Consider the following 21,116-nt stretch of genomic DNA (forward strand, 5'->3'; position numbering starts at 1 on the left):
CTGAAAGCGAAATTTCTCTAGATCATTACGTACTGATTTCTCGAATGCATCCAAGATTTTATGAGATACCGGTGATTGATACTTAGACTTTACTTTAAACTCCATTAATTCAGTTGGTTCTTTTACCTCTTGTGTAGGAACCACATTTGTGAAAAAATGTCTGAGTCTTAGAACCCTCATGAATTTAAACAATGCTATTTCACACTCCAAAATGTTTGTGTCGTAAGTTGGGACAAAACCTAGTCCTCTATTTAACACTTTGAGTTCATCAAATGTTAGCTCTGTTTTAGAAATATTCATCACCAGATTCACTTGGTGCTCCTTGTTCGAGCTCCTTCTTTTACTTCTCCTTGTTTTTGTTTGGGTTTTCCTGGTGGTTGAGTTAAATCCCCTACCTGGGGAAAAGAAGACGGCTTAGATGTAACTGCTGTTTGAACAGGTTCTGTTTGTTCAGTGGAGCCTGATGCCTCTCCAATTTGTGTATTTGCTGATGGTCTAGAAGCACTTAAATCCGTGTCTGAAACTAGACTTTCCTCTGAGGTTGTTGTTACCTTCTTTTTTGGTTGATATACTCTTCTTTGGGCGTATACTTCAGCCCAAGTATAGACCTCATTAAGCTTCTAATCAAGCGTGTCCCTCTTAAATTTTCTTAGTTTGCCCTCTTGGATTTCCTTGGTGTATTTATCCAACGTAATATTGATATCATTCAATGCTTTATCCCAATCATCCTTTTTCATCCTCTCCTCCAGATTTTGTTTGATCTCATCAATTTCATGGGTCAATTCCGCTATAACTTTGGCCAGCTCCTCAATCAGTAACAATATTAAGTCTAATGAGCATTTATTTAGAATGCGGTACCATTTCTCCATAAAATCCTTATTTAAGTGAAATCTGTAGAGCATCGGTTTAATAGACATCCGTAATCCACGTGGAATCCTTTTCTCCTTGTGGTACTGCACCAAGGTTGATGCATGGCGTTTCTGGCTTACTTCTCTTTTAGCTAAAAATTGTAATTGTTTCAGTTGCTGTACTATCGTGTTGCCTTGCGCATCTGAAGTTTTTACTTCTTGAATCAGCGAATGTATATCAATTGCTTGTTCAGCTGTGTACGCCAATGTTTTTGCTCTCTCATCTGTGAGACTTGAGATTTGATCAAAAGACATTTTTATATTTGGGTGGGTGCTCTCTCCGTAGGACAAAGTGACAAAATGTGAAATTCAATGTGGGTAGCACTCCTCTTTTTTGAAATTATTCGTCCTTTTACTTTTAACACATGCGTGCTGCGGAGGTGGCACTTTTGTCCACACACCGTGCCTGTAACTTAACAACCTAACTAGAGTGAATAGACCACTCAACCTCTGCGCACTGTTGCTGATGGTGGACAGATCACACCAGATACATCATGATATTTTCATACATTCTAATCATTTTTCAGAATGACTGACTCATTCACATATGACTTAACCAGTCTAACTCAAGAATATGATTTTTAATCATCAATTCATTTATATAAATCTCAGAAATATATTGAAAACAAATAATAACATTTCACTGTTTCAACATAATCTTTCTTGGCTGTATACAGTTGATGTAGCCCGATGCATTTCGAGTCCTTTGTGGACTCTTCATCAGGGGCCTGTAAATATGAACATTTCATATCAGAAGCTTAAATTTAAACATATATGATGCCAGATTCAAATTCGAAAAACATAGGGATGCGGAAAAGCAACAATGAATCCATTTACGTTTAGTCAAGGTACTTCAAATGTGATGACCTAACCGTGCACTAGTGAAAGACATATAACACCACCACCACACCTAGGAAGTGGAATGTAAACCACTAAATAATATACTCACAACAGAACCAAGGGTACGACCTTCCTGTAAACAAAAAATGCCTTTCTGTGAACAACTGCTGCGGAATGTGTAACGACTTTCAATATAAAACAGCAAAGGGAGCCTTCTCTTACCTCAGCTCTCTAGTTTGGAAACCGCCGCGTTTCCGTCTTTATAAACAATACCGACCACCGCCTGTGAATGAAGTATGAAAACCATCCTTAACCAATACTCTCTGATTTTAAAGCCAAAACCACGAATCCTAAAAACGCCACTACCTACCACAAGGTTGCTCATCAACTCCTCCGTATACTCCACTCGATTCAATGTTCGATGTAAACACCGGATCTTCCGGTTTAAAAACACCATGCTCATTCACTATGCTCACAACAGTAAAAACGGACTACCCGGAATAATGCTGTGTCGCCATTTTAGAACAGTCTAAACTCCGTGACTGTCTTTCACCTTCCCAACAATCTGTACGCAAACAAACGTAAGACCAATAAACAACAATGCAAATGATTTATCGTGAAAGGGGTAAATTAAAGAAAGCATACTGTGCAAAAAAGGAAAAAACGTGAAAACGAAGAAATACTGTGCACATAATCGTGTCACTACTTAACAGACATTATGATTCAAAACACAAAGAATAAATTGGTCAAATAAGAATGGCAGGAAACAATTACTGTACATTGTACATAAGGAACAAATCACTAAGATACATCCGTCATGTATAGCATTTTAATACTTAGTGTGCTCAGGCTAAAGAGCAGCTTGCCAAACCCTCTACATGTACCTCGCCTGGTGTACAGTATCATGATTACAAGAAACATGTTTAGTCAACTTTTTTCATTTAAACCTTTTGGTTCCTGTGTCCCTAGGAACCTAATCCAGAATATTTCTCTTTGCAGGAGGGATCTGGTGAGATCCACTCCTTCTTGAAATTCAGTTCTCTCCAGGACTGAATACTGCAGTTGGGAAATGTTGTGCCTGTTCTCTGACCAGTGTTTGGCTAAATTACTTTTGATGTTGACATTTCTAATGGTACTCTTGTGTTCGGATATTCTTGTTTTTAATTTCCTTTCCGTTTTGCCAACATAAAGTTTGCCACATGGGCATTTGATGTAATAGATCACATTCTAGGAATTACAATCACTATCATGATGCAGTTCAATAATCTTGCCAGTCTGTGGGTGATGTAGATTGGTCCCAACTATAACATTGTGACAATGAACACAATTCATGCACCTTTTCATCCCTTTATATGTCTGCCTCTTGCTGATAGTTGGTGCCTCTTGCTGATAGTTGGTGTCTTCACTCAAGTGAATCTGCCCTTGTCGCAATACATGAGGATAAAACGAATTTGTTCAGAGTCTGAAACTTTGGGAAAACACTTGGATCTACAAGAACAAAATTACGCATCCAGAGGTTATCCAGAGGGTGTGTTAAAGAAAACAAAGGAGAAGATTGCAATGTTCAGTAGAGAGAATCTTCTGGAGAAAAAACCAAAGAAAATTTTGGATAGACAAGTTTTTGTGTCTAAATACTCCACGAGTTCATCAAAAATCAAAAACATAATAACAAGACATTGGGAACTTCTTCAACATGAACCAGACTTTGGAGGTATTTTTTTGGAAAAACCGATGTTTGCGTATAAAAGATCAAAAAATTTGAAGGAGTTGTTGAAGACACCAACTATCAGCAAGAGGCAGACATATAAAGGGATGAAAAGGTGCATGAATTGTGTTCATTGTCACAATGTTATAGTTGGGACCAATCTACATCACCCACAGACTGGCAAGATTATTGAACTGCATCATGATAGTGATTGTAATTCCAAGAATGTGATCTAATACATCAAATGCCCATGTGGCAAACTTTACGTTGGCAAAACGGAAAGGAAATTAAAAACAAGAATATCCGAACACAAGAAATGTCAAGATCAAAAGTAATTTAGCCAAACACTGGTCAGAGAACAGGCACAACATTTCCCAACTGCAGTATTCAGTCCTGGAGAGAACTGAATTTCAAGAAGGAGTGGATCTCACCAGATCCCTCCTGCAAAGAGAAATATTCTGGATTAGGTTCCTAGGGACACAGAAACCAAAAGGTTTAAATGAAAAAATTGACTACACATGTTTCTTGTAATCATGATACTGTACACCAGGCGAGGTACATGTAGAGGGTTTGGCAAGCTGCTCTTTAGCCTGAGCACACTAAGTATTAAAATGCTATACATGACGGATGTATCTTAGTGATTTGTTCCTTATGTACAATGTACAGTAATTGTTTCCTGCCATTCTTATTTGACCAATTTATTCTTTGTGTTTTGAATCATAACGTCTCTTAAGTAGTGACACGATTATGTGCACAGTATTTCTTCGTTTTCACGTTTTTTCCTTTTTTGCACAGTATGCTTTCTTTAATTTACCCCTTTTGCGATAAATCATTTGCATTGTTGTTTATTGGTCTTAGGTTTGTTTGCGTACAGATTGTTGGGAAGGTGAAAGACAGTCACGGAGTTTAGACTGTTCTAAAATGGCGACACAGCATGATTCCGGGTAGTCCGTTTTTACTGTTGTGAGCATAGTGAATGAGCATGGTGTTTTTAAACCGGAAGATCCGGTGTTTACATCGAACATTGAATCAAGTGGAGTATACAGAGGAGTTGATGAGCAACCTCGTGGTAGGTAGTGGCGTTTTTAGGATTCGTGGTTTTGGCTTTAAAATCAGAGAGTATTGGCTAAGGATGGTTTTCATACTTCATTCACAGGCGGTGGTCGGTATTGTTTATAAAGACGGAAACGCTGCGGTTCCCAAACTAGAGAGCTGAGGTAAGAGAAGGCTCCCTTTGCTGTTTTATATTGAAAGTCATTACACGTTCCGCAGCAGTTGTTCACAGAAAGGCATTTTTTTGTTTACAGGAAGGTCGTACCCTTAGTTCTGTTGTGAGTATATTATTTAGTGGTTTACATTCCACTTCCTAGGTGTGGTGGTGGTGTTATATGTCTTTCACTAGTGCACGGTTAGGTCATCACATTTGAAGTACCTTGACTAAACGTAAATGGATTCATTGTTGCTTTTCCGCATCCCTATGTTTTTCGAAATTGAATCTGACATCATATATGTTTAAATTTAAGCTTCTGATATGAAATGTTCATATTTACAGGCCCCTGAGGAAGAGTCCACAAAGGACTCGAAATGCAGATGGGCTACATCAACTGTATACAGCCAAGAAAGATTATGTTGAAACAGTGAAATGTTATTATTTGTTTTCAATATATTTCTGAGATTTATATAAATTAATTGATGATTAAAAATCATATTCTTGAGTTAGACTGGTTAAGTCATATGTGAATGAGTCAGTCATTCTGAAAAATGATTAGAATGTATGAAAATATCATGATGTATCTGGTGTGATCTGTCCACCATCAGCAACAGTGCGCAGAGGTTGAGTGATCTATTCACTCTAGTTAGGTTGTTAAGTTACAGGCACGGTGTGTGGACAAACGTGCCACCTCCGCAGCACGCATGTGTTAAAAGTAAAAAGACGAATAATTTCAAAAAAGAGGAGTGCTACCCACATTGAATTTCACATTGGGGCTGGACTGTTCCGATGAGGCACAGGGTCAGGCTGATTTGCATATAGCCATGTCTGAACTGGGGTGGCAGAGTGGGCTAAAGAACGCTGATGGATTAAACCCAGATCTTTTGACTGGGTGTGAGTGTTTGATTGGTTCAGATGCTCAGTCCATTACCACCCCCTTTTGTACCGCTTTTGTCCGCCATAAGTGTGGCAGGGTATGCTCAGACGTGAGTCCCTTGCTCACTTTGCCACTGGATTCAAGCAAGCCTGGCTGAAGACGGCTGGAATGCCAGAAACCGGTCCTCGGAAGCTTGTTTCCGGTCCAGGGAAGGCATGGCTTGGCAGTTCAGGCTGGACTGTTCCCATGAGGCACAGGGTCAGACTGATTTGCATATAGCCATGTCTGAACTGGGGTGGCAGAGTGGGATAAAGAACGGTGATGGATTAAACCCGGATCCTTTGACCGTGTGTGAGTGTTTGATTGGTTCAGATGCTCCGTCCATTACCACCCCCTTTTGTATGGCTTCACTAGTGGGCATTGGCGGTGCCGGAGGCTCAAACTTTGGGTTTGGTAATGGAGAAGGTTGTTTTGGCGTTACAGGTGCAGGCGCGGATCCGGAATTGAATCCATGAGACTTGCCGGGGACAGAGCTATCAGTGTGGAACCAGGTGGGGCCTCCTCCAACGCTGCCGGGCCCAAAGACGCACCAGAGGGGTCAGCCCACTCAAATATGCAGTACATGGCCTTGTAAAAGTCTTTAATCTGAGCGCAGTTCGCTCCAGCTCCCAGAAATGGGGAGAGGCACAGAGTCGAACCCGACAACAATTCAGTGGACCTGTGACTAGAGCGTTAATGCTCCTTACCATCTCATCAACGGATGACAGACGAGGTGAGTCGAAGTCGGTTTTGACTTCTTCAAATGCGTCTCTCCCGAGTGTCAAGTGGACCTTGAGTGCAAAGAAAAGGACTTGGGGGTCCTGGAGCAATCTAGTGACCTTCTCGTCCTCAATTTGGAGCGGGATCTCCGAGGAGTCATGCTTAACAGTGTTGACTGCCGGGCCACAAGGAGCTTCAAAGATCGCTACCACGAGGCCTTTGGCACCAAGGGCCGACAATTCGAGCACAACTTCGAGTCATGGTCGCGTTCAAGACACCATAAGCAAACAAGATGGGGGTCAGTTACCAATATGGCGCAGTGACAGGCACCACACGGCTTGAACCCTGTACGTCTAGAGGTTATCCTTATTTGACACACAAGAAAAAATCTCTCGACAAAATCTAAAAAGAAGTCTGTCAAAAAGAAACAGAGGGGTAGCTCTTCTCCTTATCAGTGCTTAACTGGTGCACAAAGAAAAAAACTGACATCTGTGCGCCTGGGTAGCGCCTATATAGGTGACCATGTCATAAAAACAAACGCCAACAACGTGCCAGCGAAGTCAGGAGAACCGAACATACCCACCCAACAGCGCCCAGGGGTACTGCTCATGCAAAAGCTTCTGGATTCATTCAGATGCCTGGGAAATTCAAAGGTAAGGGATCTGCAGCTAGAAGTCTCTATCAAATGGTGTTTTTTTTGTGATATGATAATATGGATCTTGGCAAGGAGAAATATAGTAACGAGCAAGGAGGCGAGTTCTCATAGATGAAGAGAAGAATGACCAAGGACGAATGGAGCAGCAACTTATCAATGTGGGAAAGGTGGTTCTAGTTACCAATTTGTACTAGAATTGTGGACAGTTACTGGAGATGATCATGTGATTTACCTTGTAACTAATGTCTTATGCTGTAACATAGTGAGGAGCAGAGAGATATCTTAGGACCTCATGAGGTACAGACCTCTTCTGCTTTGTGTGACTTCATGCTACATGACCTTTGGCTGAAGTATCTTCTACTTAAAACTCTGACAGATAAAATCTTTCTAATATTCATTCTTACTCAATGCTTCTTAGTTTAGGGATGTCCCTTTCAAGGTAGTGTAGGCAGAGATAGTGTGCTCATGCTTACCTTTGAAAATCATTTGATGCAATTTAATGTTCAATTCTTTTTCTTTATTACCTGTATTGTCATAACTGAATTAGTTGTATGCTTTTTGCTATATATGGTAAATCTCTTTAGGAGATTTGGACTCATTCTGTTTGTCCTGTATTTCTATACTGTGATGCTCAGATTGGTTTATATCAATAAATTTTTGTATTCATAACTAAACCTTACTAATCTCAGATTTAGGAGTAGAGTGGGTTATTGTGTGACTAAATTGTTTACACTGTATTGAAATTTAAATTGTGATTATTTCCTCCCTCTTACCTCTCAAGAAGTTAAAAAGGTCATCTGGTTGAGTGGGGATGTTAGAGTGGGCCCGAACTCTCTCAACCCCACCATGGACCAGGGCCATGTAAGGAGGGAAAGGAGGGTAGCGCTAGTGTGGGTATCTGCTGCGGTATTGACATGCATGTTGTCTCCGAGGAGAGGAAGATCTGATGTTCCCCAATGACAGTAGTGTTGCCGTCAGAGGCACAGAGAATGAAAGGCTAAGCAGACCAGCCCCAGGTGTAGTATTCCGCTTTAGGTGTCCGTATATAGGTTTTCCTGATATGCTGTCATCCCTGCTCGCAGAGAATCCAGCTTTCAGTGTTCTGACTCCCTTCGCAGGGTGTTAGAGTTCGAGACCAGGAAAGAGATTCCAACCTTTCTCATTCTCAAGGTATGGAGCTGAAAAAAAATCTTGAGGGACTCTTGGCATACAAACTTGGCATACTAGACTTAGCATACAAACTATAGCTTACCATACTATAGAATACAGCACCTATTTCTTACCTTGTACTACACTTAGGTAAACTGGGGTAGAACTAGTAGAGAATGCTTCTTATGAGTATTCGCATTTTAGCCTATGTTATTTATGTATATGAATATATGTGTCATAGCTAAAAGATAATGCTAGCGTAGTATTATTTCTTTCTTACGCTGTACACAATATATCTCGCATACTGTCTTATGATTGCAACAACTCATATCTCCTACACGAAAAATAAGACTGTTTAATACATCCTTTTTATTGAAATGCCCGTCTACTCTTTCTGTGTAACTCTGAAGAAACTAAGCATGCACAATTAGCTGAGTGAAACTGTTATCTATTATTTCCATGATTGTGAGTGTTCCGATTCTAAAGGGAAGCAAAATTGTCATTTTTATGCGGTTGCCAGAAACTACTCCCTTCTTATTTACAAGGAGTTTCTATTGGGCTCTGAGTTAGCTGGCACACAAAGTAATTAAGTTTAATATACTCGATAGGGGCATACTGACCTCAGTCCTATGCCAAACCTATAGAGTATATTATTCAATTGCGCAGAGACTATTAGTGAAATAGGTACTACACTACACCAGAGTACAGGGGGGGTGGTTAGAAGGGAGCAAACATGAGCAAAAAGCAGTTGCTCCATCTCTAATGAACAGATTCGTACTTGTTAGTCACCAATGGTTCCATGGCCATGGGGAATAAGAGCAGAGATAGGGGGCACCCTTGTCACCTGCCCTTTGTATGGACTACTTCTAAGAGATCATCCACCCTGTTCATACCCTGGCTAGGGGATGAGCATATAGCAACTAAACCCATCTGAGAAGTTCACACCAATACCCCTGCTCAAACAGATATTGCTGCAATATAGTGTTGAGGATCTTTTCTGTGCATAACAAAACTATGGCTGCACCGTGGCAAGTCTGTGGTGCCTCATCCAATACGCAAAAAAGTATTCTGATAGTAGTATTTTTTTACAGATTTTATTGATCCTTTTTCAAAAACAGCATAGTAGGTCAGCAATTCACAACATAGTATTCATTGCGTACTCATTCAACATATTAACTAATGATTACATATCGGAATGCTCCATAATCACAGATCGTGTTGGATCCATAACCCTCCTTATCCCCCTCCCTACCCGCAAGTCCCCAATGTAATTACTGTGTCTTGGGTGTGGGAATGCAGTCATGGTAATCAATTTGGGTGTATTTGTAGTGTGGCGTCACGCAGAGGCAGTGTATTTGTCTGTGGGATCTGTCTGACATGGGAACTATCCAGGTAATGTTGGTTCTGGCGGTGCATCTGTGCCAGGGGGTGAGCCCTAGGGATCCATTCCCTCCTCCCCTTTGGCCTCCTCCTCCAGGCTTACTATGTCATGCATGGGGGTCTCCCAGGCTCTGGCCATCTCAATGCTTCACAAGCCCCTTTTAGCCTCCCTCATTAGTGTTCGCCCCTCACATCCCGCCCATTTCAGGAGTTCTTTTCTCCAGGTGGGCAGATTAAGGCCTCTTGTGGCTTTCCAAATTCCTAGTTATCTCATGCTTCACCAGCACAAATGCTAGGTCCTGTAACATACTAGTGAGTTTGGCTTGGGGCAAATGGGGGAACCATCCCAATAGACGGCATGCTGGGAAGCAGGGGATTGCCCTATCAACAACCTCACTTACAGTTTGTACCACCCCCTCCCAGTTTCCTCGTAGTTGGGTGCAAGTTCATAACATGTGTATAATATGTGCTTGTGCTCTACTGCATCGCAGGCAGGCTGCTACTTCTGTTTGGAAATATCTGTGAATGTGCTCAGTCATCAGATAGGCTTTTTGAAAACGTAGTAATTTATCAGCTTGAATCGTGCATTTCTAGATACCTTGGGTATTCCAGCTAGGATACTGTCCCAGTCCTTTGTTGGGATTGGTGTGCCTATGTCCTCTTCCCACTGGAGGCAGAGTGCCTCCACTGGGCGTAGTGTGTCCGCATGGAGCGCTCTGTACAGGCAGGATACTGCCTTGATAGTTCCTCTCGAAAGGGCCATATACTAGCAGCTCTGCTGCGGTGGCGGCTGTGTAGATACCATCCACCAGTGTTTATGGATTGCTGCCGTGATGGCGCTGTGCAGCAAAAATTTCCCCAATACCGATCGAACTCTGTTAGAAACTTTCTGAATGGCAGTAATTAATTGTCTTTGTAAAGGTCACCCATTTTTGTTGCCCCGGCATCTCTCCACATCTCCAAGTCATGCTAGTTACCTCCATATGGAAGGGCTTTAATCATATCCATCGGGATGTCCAGTGAATACGGTGCCCTCACTCCCATTCTCTGCAACCCTCAATGCCAGCATTTAGCCTGCACTTTGAGCTCCTGGGAATCATTTCAGGATGGTCTATGCACCCTGAGAAACATTTCCAGTTAGTCACCCACCGAGGATTTGGTGAGATTTGGGGCTTCTGCTCTTTGGCGCCGCAGAGACATATCTCGTACTAACCATTGCAGTTAGGCTGCTATATAGTAGGACTCAAAGTCTGGGAGTTCAGGACTCTGAAAAAGCCTGCAGAGATCCATAGCGGGAGTGCGTTAAAATAAGACCGTCTGATAGGGAGTGCTATCATTTTAAGAAGTGCAATTCTGCCAGCCGCAGAGAGTGGCAGGATTCGCCAGAAATCTATCAATGCCCTCAGCCCTTGCAGGGCTCTCCCTATGTTGCCTTCAGAGATATCCATCCAGGTATGATATACGTGGACTCTTAGATATGGTAAGCAGTTAGGCTCCCACCGTAATCTTGCAAGGTCCTCCGGGGAGCGAACTGTAGGTATCACCGAGAAGAGTCAAGACTTTTCCTAGCTCACCTTGAGCCCCAATATGGAGCTGAATCTCTTTGGTAGGTCACGGGCTCCCATCAAATCTCCCTCTCTTCCCTCCAGGAACAGTAACAGGTCGTCAGCATAGAGTGCTGTGAGGTGGTAGGTATCTCCGATGTGCAGCGCTCTGTAAAACTGCCCAGTTCTTGCTGCGATAGCAAGGGAATTCAAAGCAAGGGCAAAAAGCAGAGGGGAGAGCGGGCATTCTTGTCTTGTGCCACGCTCTACTGGCCACATTTGTGATATGGTTCTCCTGGTTCGCACCCGAGCTGTGGGTTCAATGTAAAGAAGTTTAGTCCATTTAATAAATCCCTCCCCTAGCCACATGTGTGCCATGACTTCCTACAGGTAGGACAATTCAAGGTTGTCAAAAGCTTTTTCTGTATCCACCGCTAGGACAACTGCTCTGTCTCGGCCCACTCCGTTCGCCTCCAAGACGGACAATAGGCGTCATATATTCCCTGCTGTATTGCAAGTTGGTATGAACCCAGCATAGTCTTTATTCACTAGACTGGTCATAAAAGGTAGAAGGTGGGTATTGAGTACTCAGCTTAGGATTTTGAAGTCAATTTTTAGCATTGACAGAGGGCGGTGTGCCGATTTGTCATGGGCTGGTTTATTTGGTATTAGAACAGGGACGATAATGATCTCTCTTGTAGTGTCTGGTAGGAAGCCAGTTCTGCCGGCTGCCTCATAGAGTGTTACCAATTGAGGGACTAACTCCGCAGAGTATGTAGAGTAAAACTCTCTGCAGGGAAACCATCTGTGCTCGGTATTCCGCGTCATTAGTTTAATGGTGGCTATTATCTCATGGGCAGTTATGTCCCCTCCTAAGGCGTCTGCCTCTTCCTCCATAATCCGCAGGATCTGGAGATGGTCAATAATGTTTGTGCCTCTTGCAGGTCACTAGCGGTGGGGCTTGCATATTGGGTTGAATAATAACCTGCGAATAGGTCATTGATCCTCTCTGGCGCATATACTCTGGAGCCCTACCGGTCTTCTAGTTCTAGGATAGGTTAGCCTTGCTTGTCAGGGTTGGCCAGCCATACTAGCAATGTGTCCTGATTTGTCACGTTCAGCATGCGTTTTGTCTGTGTATTTCCAATAATCAAAACATCGGAGCCTCTCTACCTATGTTGCCACCTCCACTTTTGCTGCTAGAAGTTCACTCTGGAGGTCGGGATTTTCTGGTCATCTGGTTCTATGTCTCATAGGCAGACCTCAGCGTTTTCTAAATTTTTTAAGAGGGTCTGTCAAATCCCTTTGGACTTGGCAATGCAATACCCCCGCATCACCCTGCATTTTAAAGGCATTCCATTCAATATGGGGGCTGGACGCTGAGCCAGCATTGTCAGCAAAGTAGCGAGTGATTTTGGTCCTGATCGTCTTGTGGAAGCCCTGATCATCCAGCGATTTGGGCTTAAGTTTCCATGTAGGCATGGAAGGTATGGGGTGTGCCCATCGCAGTCGCAGTAGTATGGGATTATTATGATCTGAAATGGTACGGGACAGGTATTCAATCTCATCAATTAGGTAATGTATGTCAGGGGTAGAGAGAAACAAAAGTTAAGCGGATGTGTAAGTCATAGAGGGTTGAGAAGTAGAAGTACTCCCAACCCAGCAGGTGTTGGCCTTTCCAGGAGTCTATCAAGCTCTATTATTGTTGCCAGTCGGAAAATGTTTTGGCTGTGTGGGTCATCTTGGAGTCCCGCAGCAGGGGTGCGAACTATCCAGTAGGGTGTCAGAGACACAGTTAAAATCACCCCATATTAATGCTGTTGTTGTTAACCATGGAACCAAGCGTCAAGACAGATGCCCAAAGAAGGTACCCTGATTCGTGTTGGGTGTATTTACGCTCACCAGTGCCACCTCTTTGCCATCCAATCGGCCTTTTAATGCCACATATCTACCCTCCGTATCACTCATGACCTCTGTGAGCTGGAATGGGACCCCTGCTCTTATCCATAAAAGCGTTCCCCTAGCATATGCAGAGTATGCGGTAAATTATGCTTGGCCTCGCCATCTCCTTTTCAGTGCCTGACCTTCTTTGGCAGTGAGGTGTGTCTCCTGCAGGAGCACAATGTGTGCTCCTTGTCTATGCAGGTATCACTTTTCGCCATGGTATACATATCTCTGACATTCCATACCAGACATTTATATCCTAGGTCCTTAGCCATGTGTAGTGTTGGTGTGGAGTACATATTCCCTTTGTTTTATACTTGTAATCCCACTCACCCTAGTAAATGTATACCAGTGTAGATTGTGTGTATGGTGTGGGCGACTCGCTAAGCCCCAACTGTAACGGCATCAGCCAATAACCCCAACTCACCCTCCCCAAGACCAGCAGCAACGTGTGCCCCGCCCAAAACATGCTAATGTTTGTTAACATTTGTGACAGAGCTTCTATAGTCAGGTTTGGTGGCTCGGTGCACTAAAGCAGCCACTGCCGGGGCCTGGGTTCAGCCTCATGGTCATAGGCTCAAATCTCGGCGGGTCCACTCAGCCTTTTATACATTTGTGGTCAATAAAATTAGTACCATTGAGTTGGGTAACAATAAACATCTGTTATGCCAGGACACCTTCGGGTAATTGTGCGCTTTACAAATACACCTGTTATGTTACAGTGCTCTGATCCAGCATGTCTGGGAATTACAGGGAGGCATTCCTTTAGAGTACTTGTTCAGGGAGTTTCCCATGGGTCTGTGGGTAGGAGGTTAATAGCAGCTAGGGCTGCAAACCAGCTTAGTAAACCAGCTGGAGGTTGCATGATTTAAATGATATTGTCTGCAGTGCCTGGTGTGATCTTGGGCATCTCCAAGATTGAAGTTCCAGAAGCATTGGATTCCAGGTCTGATTCAAAGTCTTGAGGGAGTAACTCCTTCTCTGATGTATCCTGCTTTTGCTGACCCCTACTTATTTGGACTACAATCCCCATTGCTCTCTGCCGTCCCAGTCGAGCTTCAGCCTGAGATGGTATTGTTACTTGTAGTCAGCGTCACGTGTGTCTGAGATTCCTGTGCTGGCACTCCCGTTCTCCATCTTCTGTGCTAGGTCTTGGCTCGCCCTGGGTTTCTAGCCAATCTAATGTCTCATGCGAGGTCTGTAAGAACGGCACCCCGTCTGGGGTCACCACTCTCAGCTTTGCCGGAAAAAGCATGGAGTACAGAGGTCTATCTGCCGTATTTACTTTTTGACCTCCTGGTAGCATGCCCTCTGCAGTTGGTCCTCCCTAGAGAAGTCTGGGATAATACACACAGTAGTATTCTTGACCCTCAGCACTCTTTTTTTTGCACACTAATGCTAGTATGGAGTTCCAATATCTATAGTGTAGGAGCAGCGCAATCATTGGTCACGGGGGAGCCGATGGTGGCGGACACCTGGCCGGTATGCAACCACTCTCTCAAGGGCGAAGAAAGCAGAGAGGCCTACGCTGATTGTAACCATTGCTCCAGGTTTTGTACTGTGTTTGCTCCATTGATTTTCTCCGGGAGGCCTATGACCCAAATGTTATGGCAGCTGGGGCGATTTTCTGCATCTTCCGCTCTTGTCTCTAGCATCCACACTTTGACTTCCATGGCCTGCAGCTGTCTCTTCAGTGTGGTCCTAGCGGGGATGATGTTTGCTAATGCGTGATCATTGCTAGCAACCTTCTCCGTTAGCTTTCTATGGTCATCTTTCATCAAACTGAGGACAGTGCCAATGGTATCAATTTTGAGTTCCAGGACCTCTCTGGAGGCCGTGATAGCATGAAGTATATCTTGGAGCGTGGCATCTGCCCCCATGGTTGTTGGCGCAGTTGTTTTCGATGTCACAGGTGCAGTTGTCTTGGGCTGATCCAGGTCTTTCAGTTTAGAAGGCTTTCCCATTGTTTCTGGTTTGGTATAGGGTGGGTACGCTGGTTAAGTAGCCACCATGTTGTGCTTTGGTCTCTCTTCCTATGAATGTTTCTCAGCGACCAGATTTGTCTAGTACCCTAGGGGCTATGCGTTTGGCAGTGGCAGTTTGCTTATAGGCGGCTCAGGGTGCTAAGCACCTCGGGCGGAATTTTCTCTCTTCGTAGGTGCGATGCCTGCCGCTGCTACAGCTAGTTATGCCTGCAGGCTCTTCCTTAAGTCCACTTCTGCAGACACCAATCAGCTATGGAGCCCTGGCACTCTGCTGCAGCTTTTATCACACAGGGGTGCCCCATAGCCCTGCAGTGGGAAAGAACGCCTCTCTTCCTTAGTCACTTTTCCCTCTCAAACTCCGGCTCCCATCTCAGGCGGAACATACGTCCCTATGGCTGTGATGATACATTTGGATGTCTGTCTCACAAACTTTCTACGGTACTTTCCTCGTCCTCCATGGTGACCAGAGGTAATGGGAAATCAGGGTTTGGTTCCGGAGAAGGCTACCACATCCAAGGAAATCAGTAGGCACACAAATTACCCACTCCCAACTTGGGAGGTGATGATAAAAACTATACAGAATTCTTTTGAGGCTCAGTATTTGGTAATAATTCCTTTTAAATCTTTTAAGGAGGATCCACCGGAGAGCAAGTCTTGGGTCAGCAGCCACAGCAATTTCATTTACCAAAGTTTAAATTAATGTTGCAGTGGTTAAAAAGCTTGTAGTTGAATCTTGGGATTATACTGGCAGTCCACCACGAGGTAAGCTCCTCGGTTCACTGAATTTGTGTCTTGACAACCTGTTGGTGCTCTTGATTCAGTGTCCTGGGGGCCTGAAATGTTTACTTTGAAAAAAGTTAGAGTGTTAAAAGGAGGCAGTCACTCAGATACTTCAGCTAGGAATATTGGAATAGGACTTCAGTTCTAACTTGTTATTTCTCTGAACTGGGGCCATGATTAAGAGAGACAGCTGTGGGCATTCATAATGTGCTGCGAGAGGTGAAATTCTTGGACTGGGACAAGTCGAACCAAAGTGAAAGCCCTTACCATGAATGTTTCATTAATCAAGAATGAAAGTTTGAGGTTGAAAGATTATCAGATACCATCATAATTCCCACCATAAACTATGCAGACAAGTAATTCGGCAGCGTTATGAGCGATGACCCATTAAGCAACTTCAGAGGAACCAAAGTCTATAGGTTCCAGACGGGAGTATAATTGCAAAGCTGAAACTTGAAGGAATTGCCAAGACATCACCAGGTGTGGAGTTTGTGCTTTAATTTGGCGGGGAACCTCACCTGGCCTGGAAGCGGAAATGGCTGACATATTGATGTCTCTATCTCGATTTGGTGGGTGGTTGCACATGGCCGTTCTTAATTGTTGGAAAACTTTGTTTGGTTAATTCTGATAAAGAGTGATAATCCTATATGTTAACTAGTTATGTGACCCCCAGTGGTCAGTGTTCAACTTTCTTGAAGCAACAATTGGTATTGACCCACACAAGTTTGAGCAATAACAGGGCTGTGATGCTCTTAGATATCTGGAGCTGCATACATGCTACACTGAATTGATTGGTGTGCCCTCTGCCAACAGTCGTGGGTAATACATAGAGCCCCATTAATGATAGGAAATAGGGACTGCTGTTATTTCTCATGAATAAGTAATTCCTAGGAAGGGCATTGGTGAAGTGTCTGTCCTTTGTACATTTTGCCTCACTGTTATAAATTGGATGATTTAATGGAGACTTTGGATTGGCGAAACCAAAGGTAAACAAGGCCCTGAGAAAGCACAGAGAAGATGATCAAACTTGACTATCTAGAGAGGAAGTGAAAGTCAGAACAAGGGTACAGTAGGTAAAAAACAGAACTGGACTGAACCTCAGCTACATCCCATATTTAAGCAGGCACAGGGCCAAGCACCTCCCCTAGCTGCTTGGGCAAGAGCCAGGTGTAGGCAGGCTCCTCTCCCCACCAAGGAGGACCCAACTGATACACATGAATGCTGTGTGGAGGGGACCCAGGCTGTGAGGGGCTCAATGTGACAAAAAGCGATCCCGAGAATGAACTCACACTCACACAGCACAATATCAGGAAATTGAATTGCAGTGCCTCCATGGTCCAAGAGAGACCATGCCAAGTGAGCCCTCCTGTGTCCAATCCCAGCACTTCTGCCTTTGAGCAACTGAGAAGTGCGCTGGAATTGGACGGTGAAGAGGCCCTGGTTGATCCCCAGACTCCTCTTAGCAGAGACTCCGTGCCACTAGGAGACACCCTAGACATGATCACCTGTGGCCACATGATGTTATTGCTCCTGGGGGTGGAAAAGAAGCTGGCTTCCATGCATTCACCCCAGTGGTGATTGCCTGAGTCATTCCAACAAAAATGGATAACCTGAATCTTCTGTACCTCTCAAATGGCATATCTCCACCATGCATGGGGATTCCAGAATGGCAGCATGGCTTTCAGCGGCCACCTGGGTATAGGACTCTCAGTGTGCAGTGGTTGAGCCCTTTCTCCCTCCAGAAACAGTCAAAGGTGGACAGTGGACATGCAGATGGGGTGACCATTCTTTGTTGCCAGGGACCTAGTTGTCCTGTCCTCTGTGCCTGGACTGGGTTTTAATTTTGATGACTAGCGTATACCTGCCTGGATATCCAGGTGGGCCTGTGGTGGAGCTACCTACCTTTGGTGATGTGGAACCTGCCTGATGCTGCAGACAGCAGCTCCAGGGCAGTGCTGCTATCCTCCCCCCATCCTCTACCTCCAGGTGGGAAGACACAAAGGAATTTGCCCGTTGACTCTAGTTGGTGGATCACTTGGCTTGCATTTTAGATGAAGAATTCAGCTAGCTAAGAGAACTCGTGTGAATAACAGGACACATTGATCATCAACAGCTTGCAGCCCTCGGTTCATCCTAGGGCTATGTCTGTCTAAAGGTTTGCTTGTATATCAATTGCCCCTAGGACCCCACCAGTGTGTGGAAGGGCCTATCACAGGAGGCTCTGCTCCCTTCATTCGTCAAGATCTTATTCCAATCACTTATCTCAGAACCCACAGGAGGAGGGCATGTGCCTGAACTGCCCCAAAGTGGGAACCCCCAGAGGGCCTGGCCGAGTGCTTTATGTGGCTGTCTATGGTATTCCTTACTGTCTGTGCGCACAGGCCTTGGGGGTCTGCCTCTGCTCAGTTTAACTATGGTCCCTGGCTTCTGATCTGGAAAAGGATGTATTGCCACCCACCCTTGTGTGAAAGAGGCCTAAAACCTCTGCTGGGAGCCTTTGGGCATATGGGGACAGGATTGCTCCCCACGCTTTAGTATTTGACTATGACCTCAGACTAGGCATGGCGTCCAAACTGATCTGTGCTTTTGTGTCTGTCTGTGGATGCCTATACGGCAGTGTCCCTCTGCTACTGCTTGTGGGAGGAATGGGCACTGGTCCACATGGAGGGCTGCCTCCATGTGCTGCAAAGATCCTAAGCCTCTGCTCCCTTCCTGCACCACCAGGTGCAAGGTGTGGGGCATCCCTTCTTGCAGGTTAGTGAGATGACCAGATGGCCTCTGGCACCAGCAGAGGTGCCCGGAAGCAAGTCATTGGCTTGAGTCAGGTCCTCATTGGGTGGGTGATTCGGATTGCAATCTGCAGTCTGCATGGGCACTCTGGTTGGCAGCTCCCATGTGCCTGGGCACTCTGGTTGGTGGTTGGATCATGCTATCCGGTCAGTGGTTGGACCGGTACATCTGGTTGGTGGATGGACTGTGCCATCTGGGCAGGGACGGAGTGACCAGATGACCGGAGGGCCAGCCGGTGCACCTATTTGCAGCTCAATTTTCCACTGGTGTTCCATATGCCACCACTTTGTGACGGCTTATCACTCAATGAAAGCGTTTTTTGTGCTAGGTCCAGAGGATATAAAGCAGAGGAGCTGAAACCACCTCAGCTAACAAAGGCTGGGTTCCAGGAAGGTTGATATCACCCCTGGGCACCTGGGGCCAAATGTCTGGGTTGGCAGCAGACGAGTCTGGGAGAGCATATGATCCTCCCTAACCAGGGGAGGTTGCATCTGACCAGTGAGGAGTATGGGTCTCCTCTGGGCTGAACAGTTTCAGTAATCACCAGTGAGAGGTAGGTGAACCAGTGGCTTTCAACTGGGAGTCCTGGTAAACACAGACTGGGGTTCCATCCACCAGGCAGCGCCATCTAGGGTGCCTGGGGAAGGGATATGTCACACTGTGGAGGAGTAATCCTCAGAGAGAAGCAGGTGAAGCCACAGCTTTTAACTGGGGAGCGAGTCACCCAGGCCATGGCTCCTGCCATGAAGAAGAGCCCCCTTGTCTGCAAGAGGAAGAGTGATGTCAGACCAGGGAGGGGTCAGAGGCTCCTTTGAGCTGAACATTTCTAGTAATCAACAGTAAGAGGCAGGTGAAACTATGGCTATGAGAATGAAGGCCCGGTCCTTGCTTGCCAGGGCTCTAGGCATCAGGCAGGGCCAACTACCCTACCTGGGGCAGGGTGGCATCCCCTACCTGACACAGAGTGGCATTGGAGCGAGAATGAGTCTGGGGCTTCTCTGGGGAGAACAGTTCCATTAATACCAAGTGAGAGGTGGGTGAAACCATGTTTTTTGTTTAGGAGGCCTGGTCCCCAAAGGCCTGGAATCCAACCTCTGGTCAGAGCCACCTAGCCTTCATGAGGCTGGGTGTGTCAGACCGGAGAGGACTCTGGGACTCCTCCAAGCTGAACACTTACAGTAATCTGCGGTGAGAGGTGCATAAACACATCATTTTCACATGGAAGGCCAAGTTCCCCGGTTGAGGTTCCAGCCAGAGGGTACAGCTACCATCCACACCTGGGGCAGGGTGGTGTCAGACCTGAGGGTGGGGAGTCCAGACACCTGCCCTCCTCGGGTAGGCCAGACCCACCAGCAGCATATCTCTACACCAGGACCATGCTCAGCTGGGCTCACTAGTTGCAGTAATCCCCTGTGGGAAATAGGTGAAGTTATGGTTGTCCTCAGGGAGGCTTAGTCCCTGAAGGCCTGGGCTTCAGCCATTCGGCAGCAGCAACCAATCCTGCCTGGTGCTGGATGACATCAGACAGTGGAGGAGTCTGGGGCTCCTCTGGGCTGAACAGTTCTAGTAATCTCCAATGAGAGGTGGGGGAAGCCATGGCTTTCGCTGGGAGGCCCAGTTATTACAGGCTGGGGCTCCAACCAGGGCCCTAGACCAGGCTTCCAACTAGGAGTCACTGTATTGGACCATTGTGTCATAGAGTGCCCAGGGAATTCTCCCTTTCTTCACTGGGCTGAAAAGACCTGACTGAGTTCTGGTTCAGAGCTCTGGTGGGACCCAGGTGATATTCCATGCACTGGTCAACCAAGTCTCAGATTGCCCAGTATGCCCAGGGGCCAGGAGTGCAAGCCCCCACCATTAGGCAATATTCTATCCTCACCTTGTCATACATCTCCTGTATGAGGCCCAGCAGGACCCAAGAGCACTTCCCTGGTTTGCTGGATTACGGAACTCTGACTAGCCCAAGGGTCACAGCTCTCGCTGGCTCAACGTAAGGGCCCTGGGAGTCTAAGCATCGGCCACCTGTGTCTTAAAGTGCCTAGGATGGGCTTCCACAGGCCTGAGGAGGGCTCCCAGCCTTTGATGGGTGGAAAAGCCCCTGAAGTACTGCCAGGTGGCCCAGTAGCCCGGTGTGGCACAGGCCATGAGGAACTGGGGTCAGTGCACTGGTTCGCTGTTATGACAGTACCAAGAATGGGTTTCTGCAGGTCTGTGTTTTTGTGCCCAGTCTACAGCAGAGTAAAAGGCACTGATCAGTACCCAGGTCACAGCTCTGTAGGACCTAAGACACAGGGCTCCTAGGACCTGGCATCCTGCCCACCGCATCCCAAAGTGTCTAGTACTTTCTTCCACAGTCCCAGGAAGGGCTCCCTGCTCTCCCCAGATAAGAATGCTTTGACCAGTTCTTGGGTCCTACAGGCCAAGGGAAGGTTCCTCTGCTTTGCCAGCATAAGAAGTTCTGACTGGACGTAGGGGTGCAGGCCATCATTCGTGTACTCCATTCTCCAGCCCTCTGTATTGCCAAGCGCCCAGAATTGTATCCCACAGGTATGAAGATGACTCCACTGCATTACTGGGTTAAGAAGCTCTG

The 21,116-nt window shown here is 45.7% G+C and overlaps 1 pseudogene; it reads left to right on the forward strand.

Moving 5' to 3' along the window:
• The first annotated feature begins 17,751 nt into the window (after positions 1–17,751).
• Positions 17,752–17,895, forward strand: LOC147685032 (5.8S ribosomal RNA; annotated as a pseudogene).
• The last annotated feature ends 3,221 nt before the right edge of the window (positions 17,896–21,116 follow it).

The sequence above is a fragment of the Lissotriton vulgaris genome, chromosome 10, assembly GCF_964263255.1.
Source record: "Lissotriton vulgaris chromosome 10, aLisVul1.2, whole genome shotgun sequence".
NCBI classification, from domain to species: Eukaryota; Metazoa; Chordata; class Amphibia; order Caudata; family Salamandridae; genus Lissotriton; species Lissotriton vulgaris.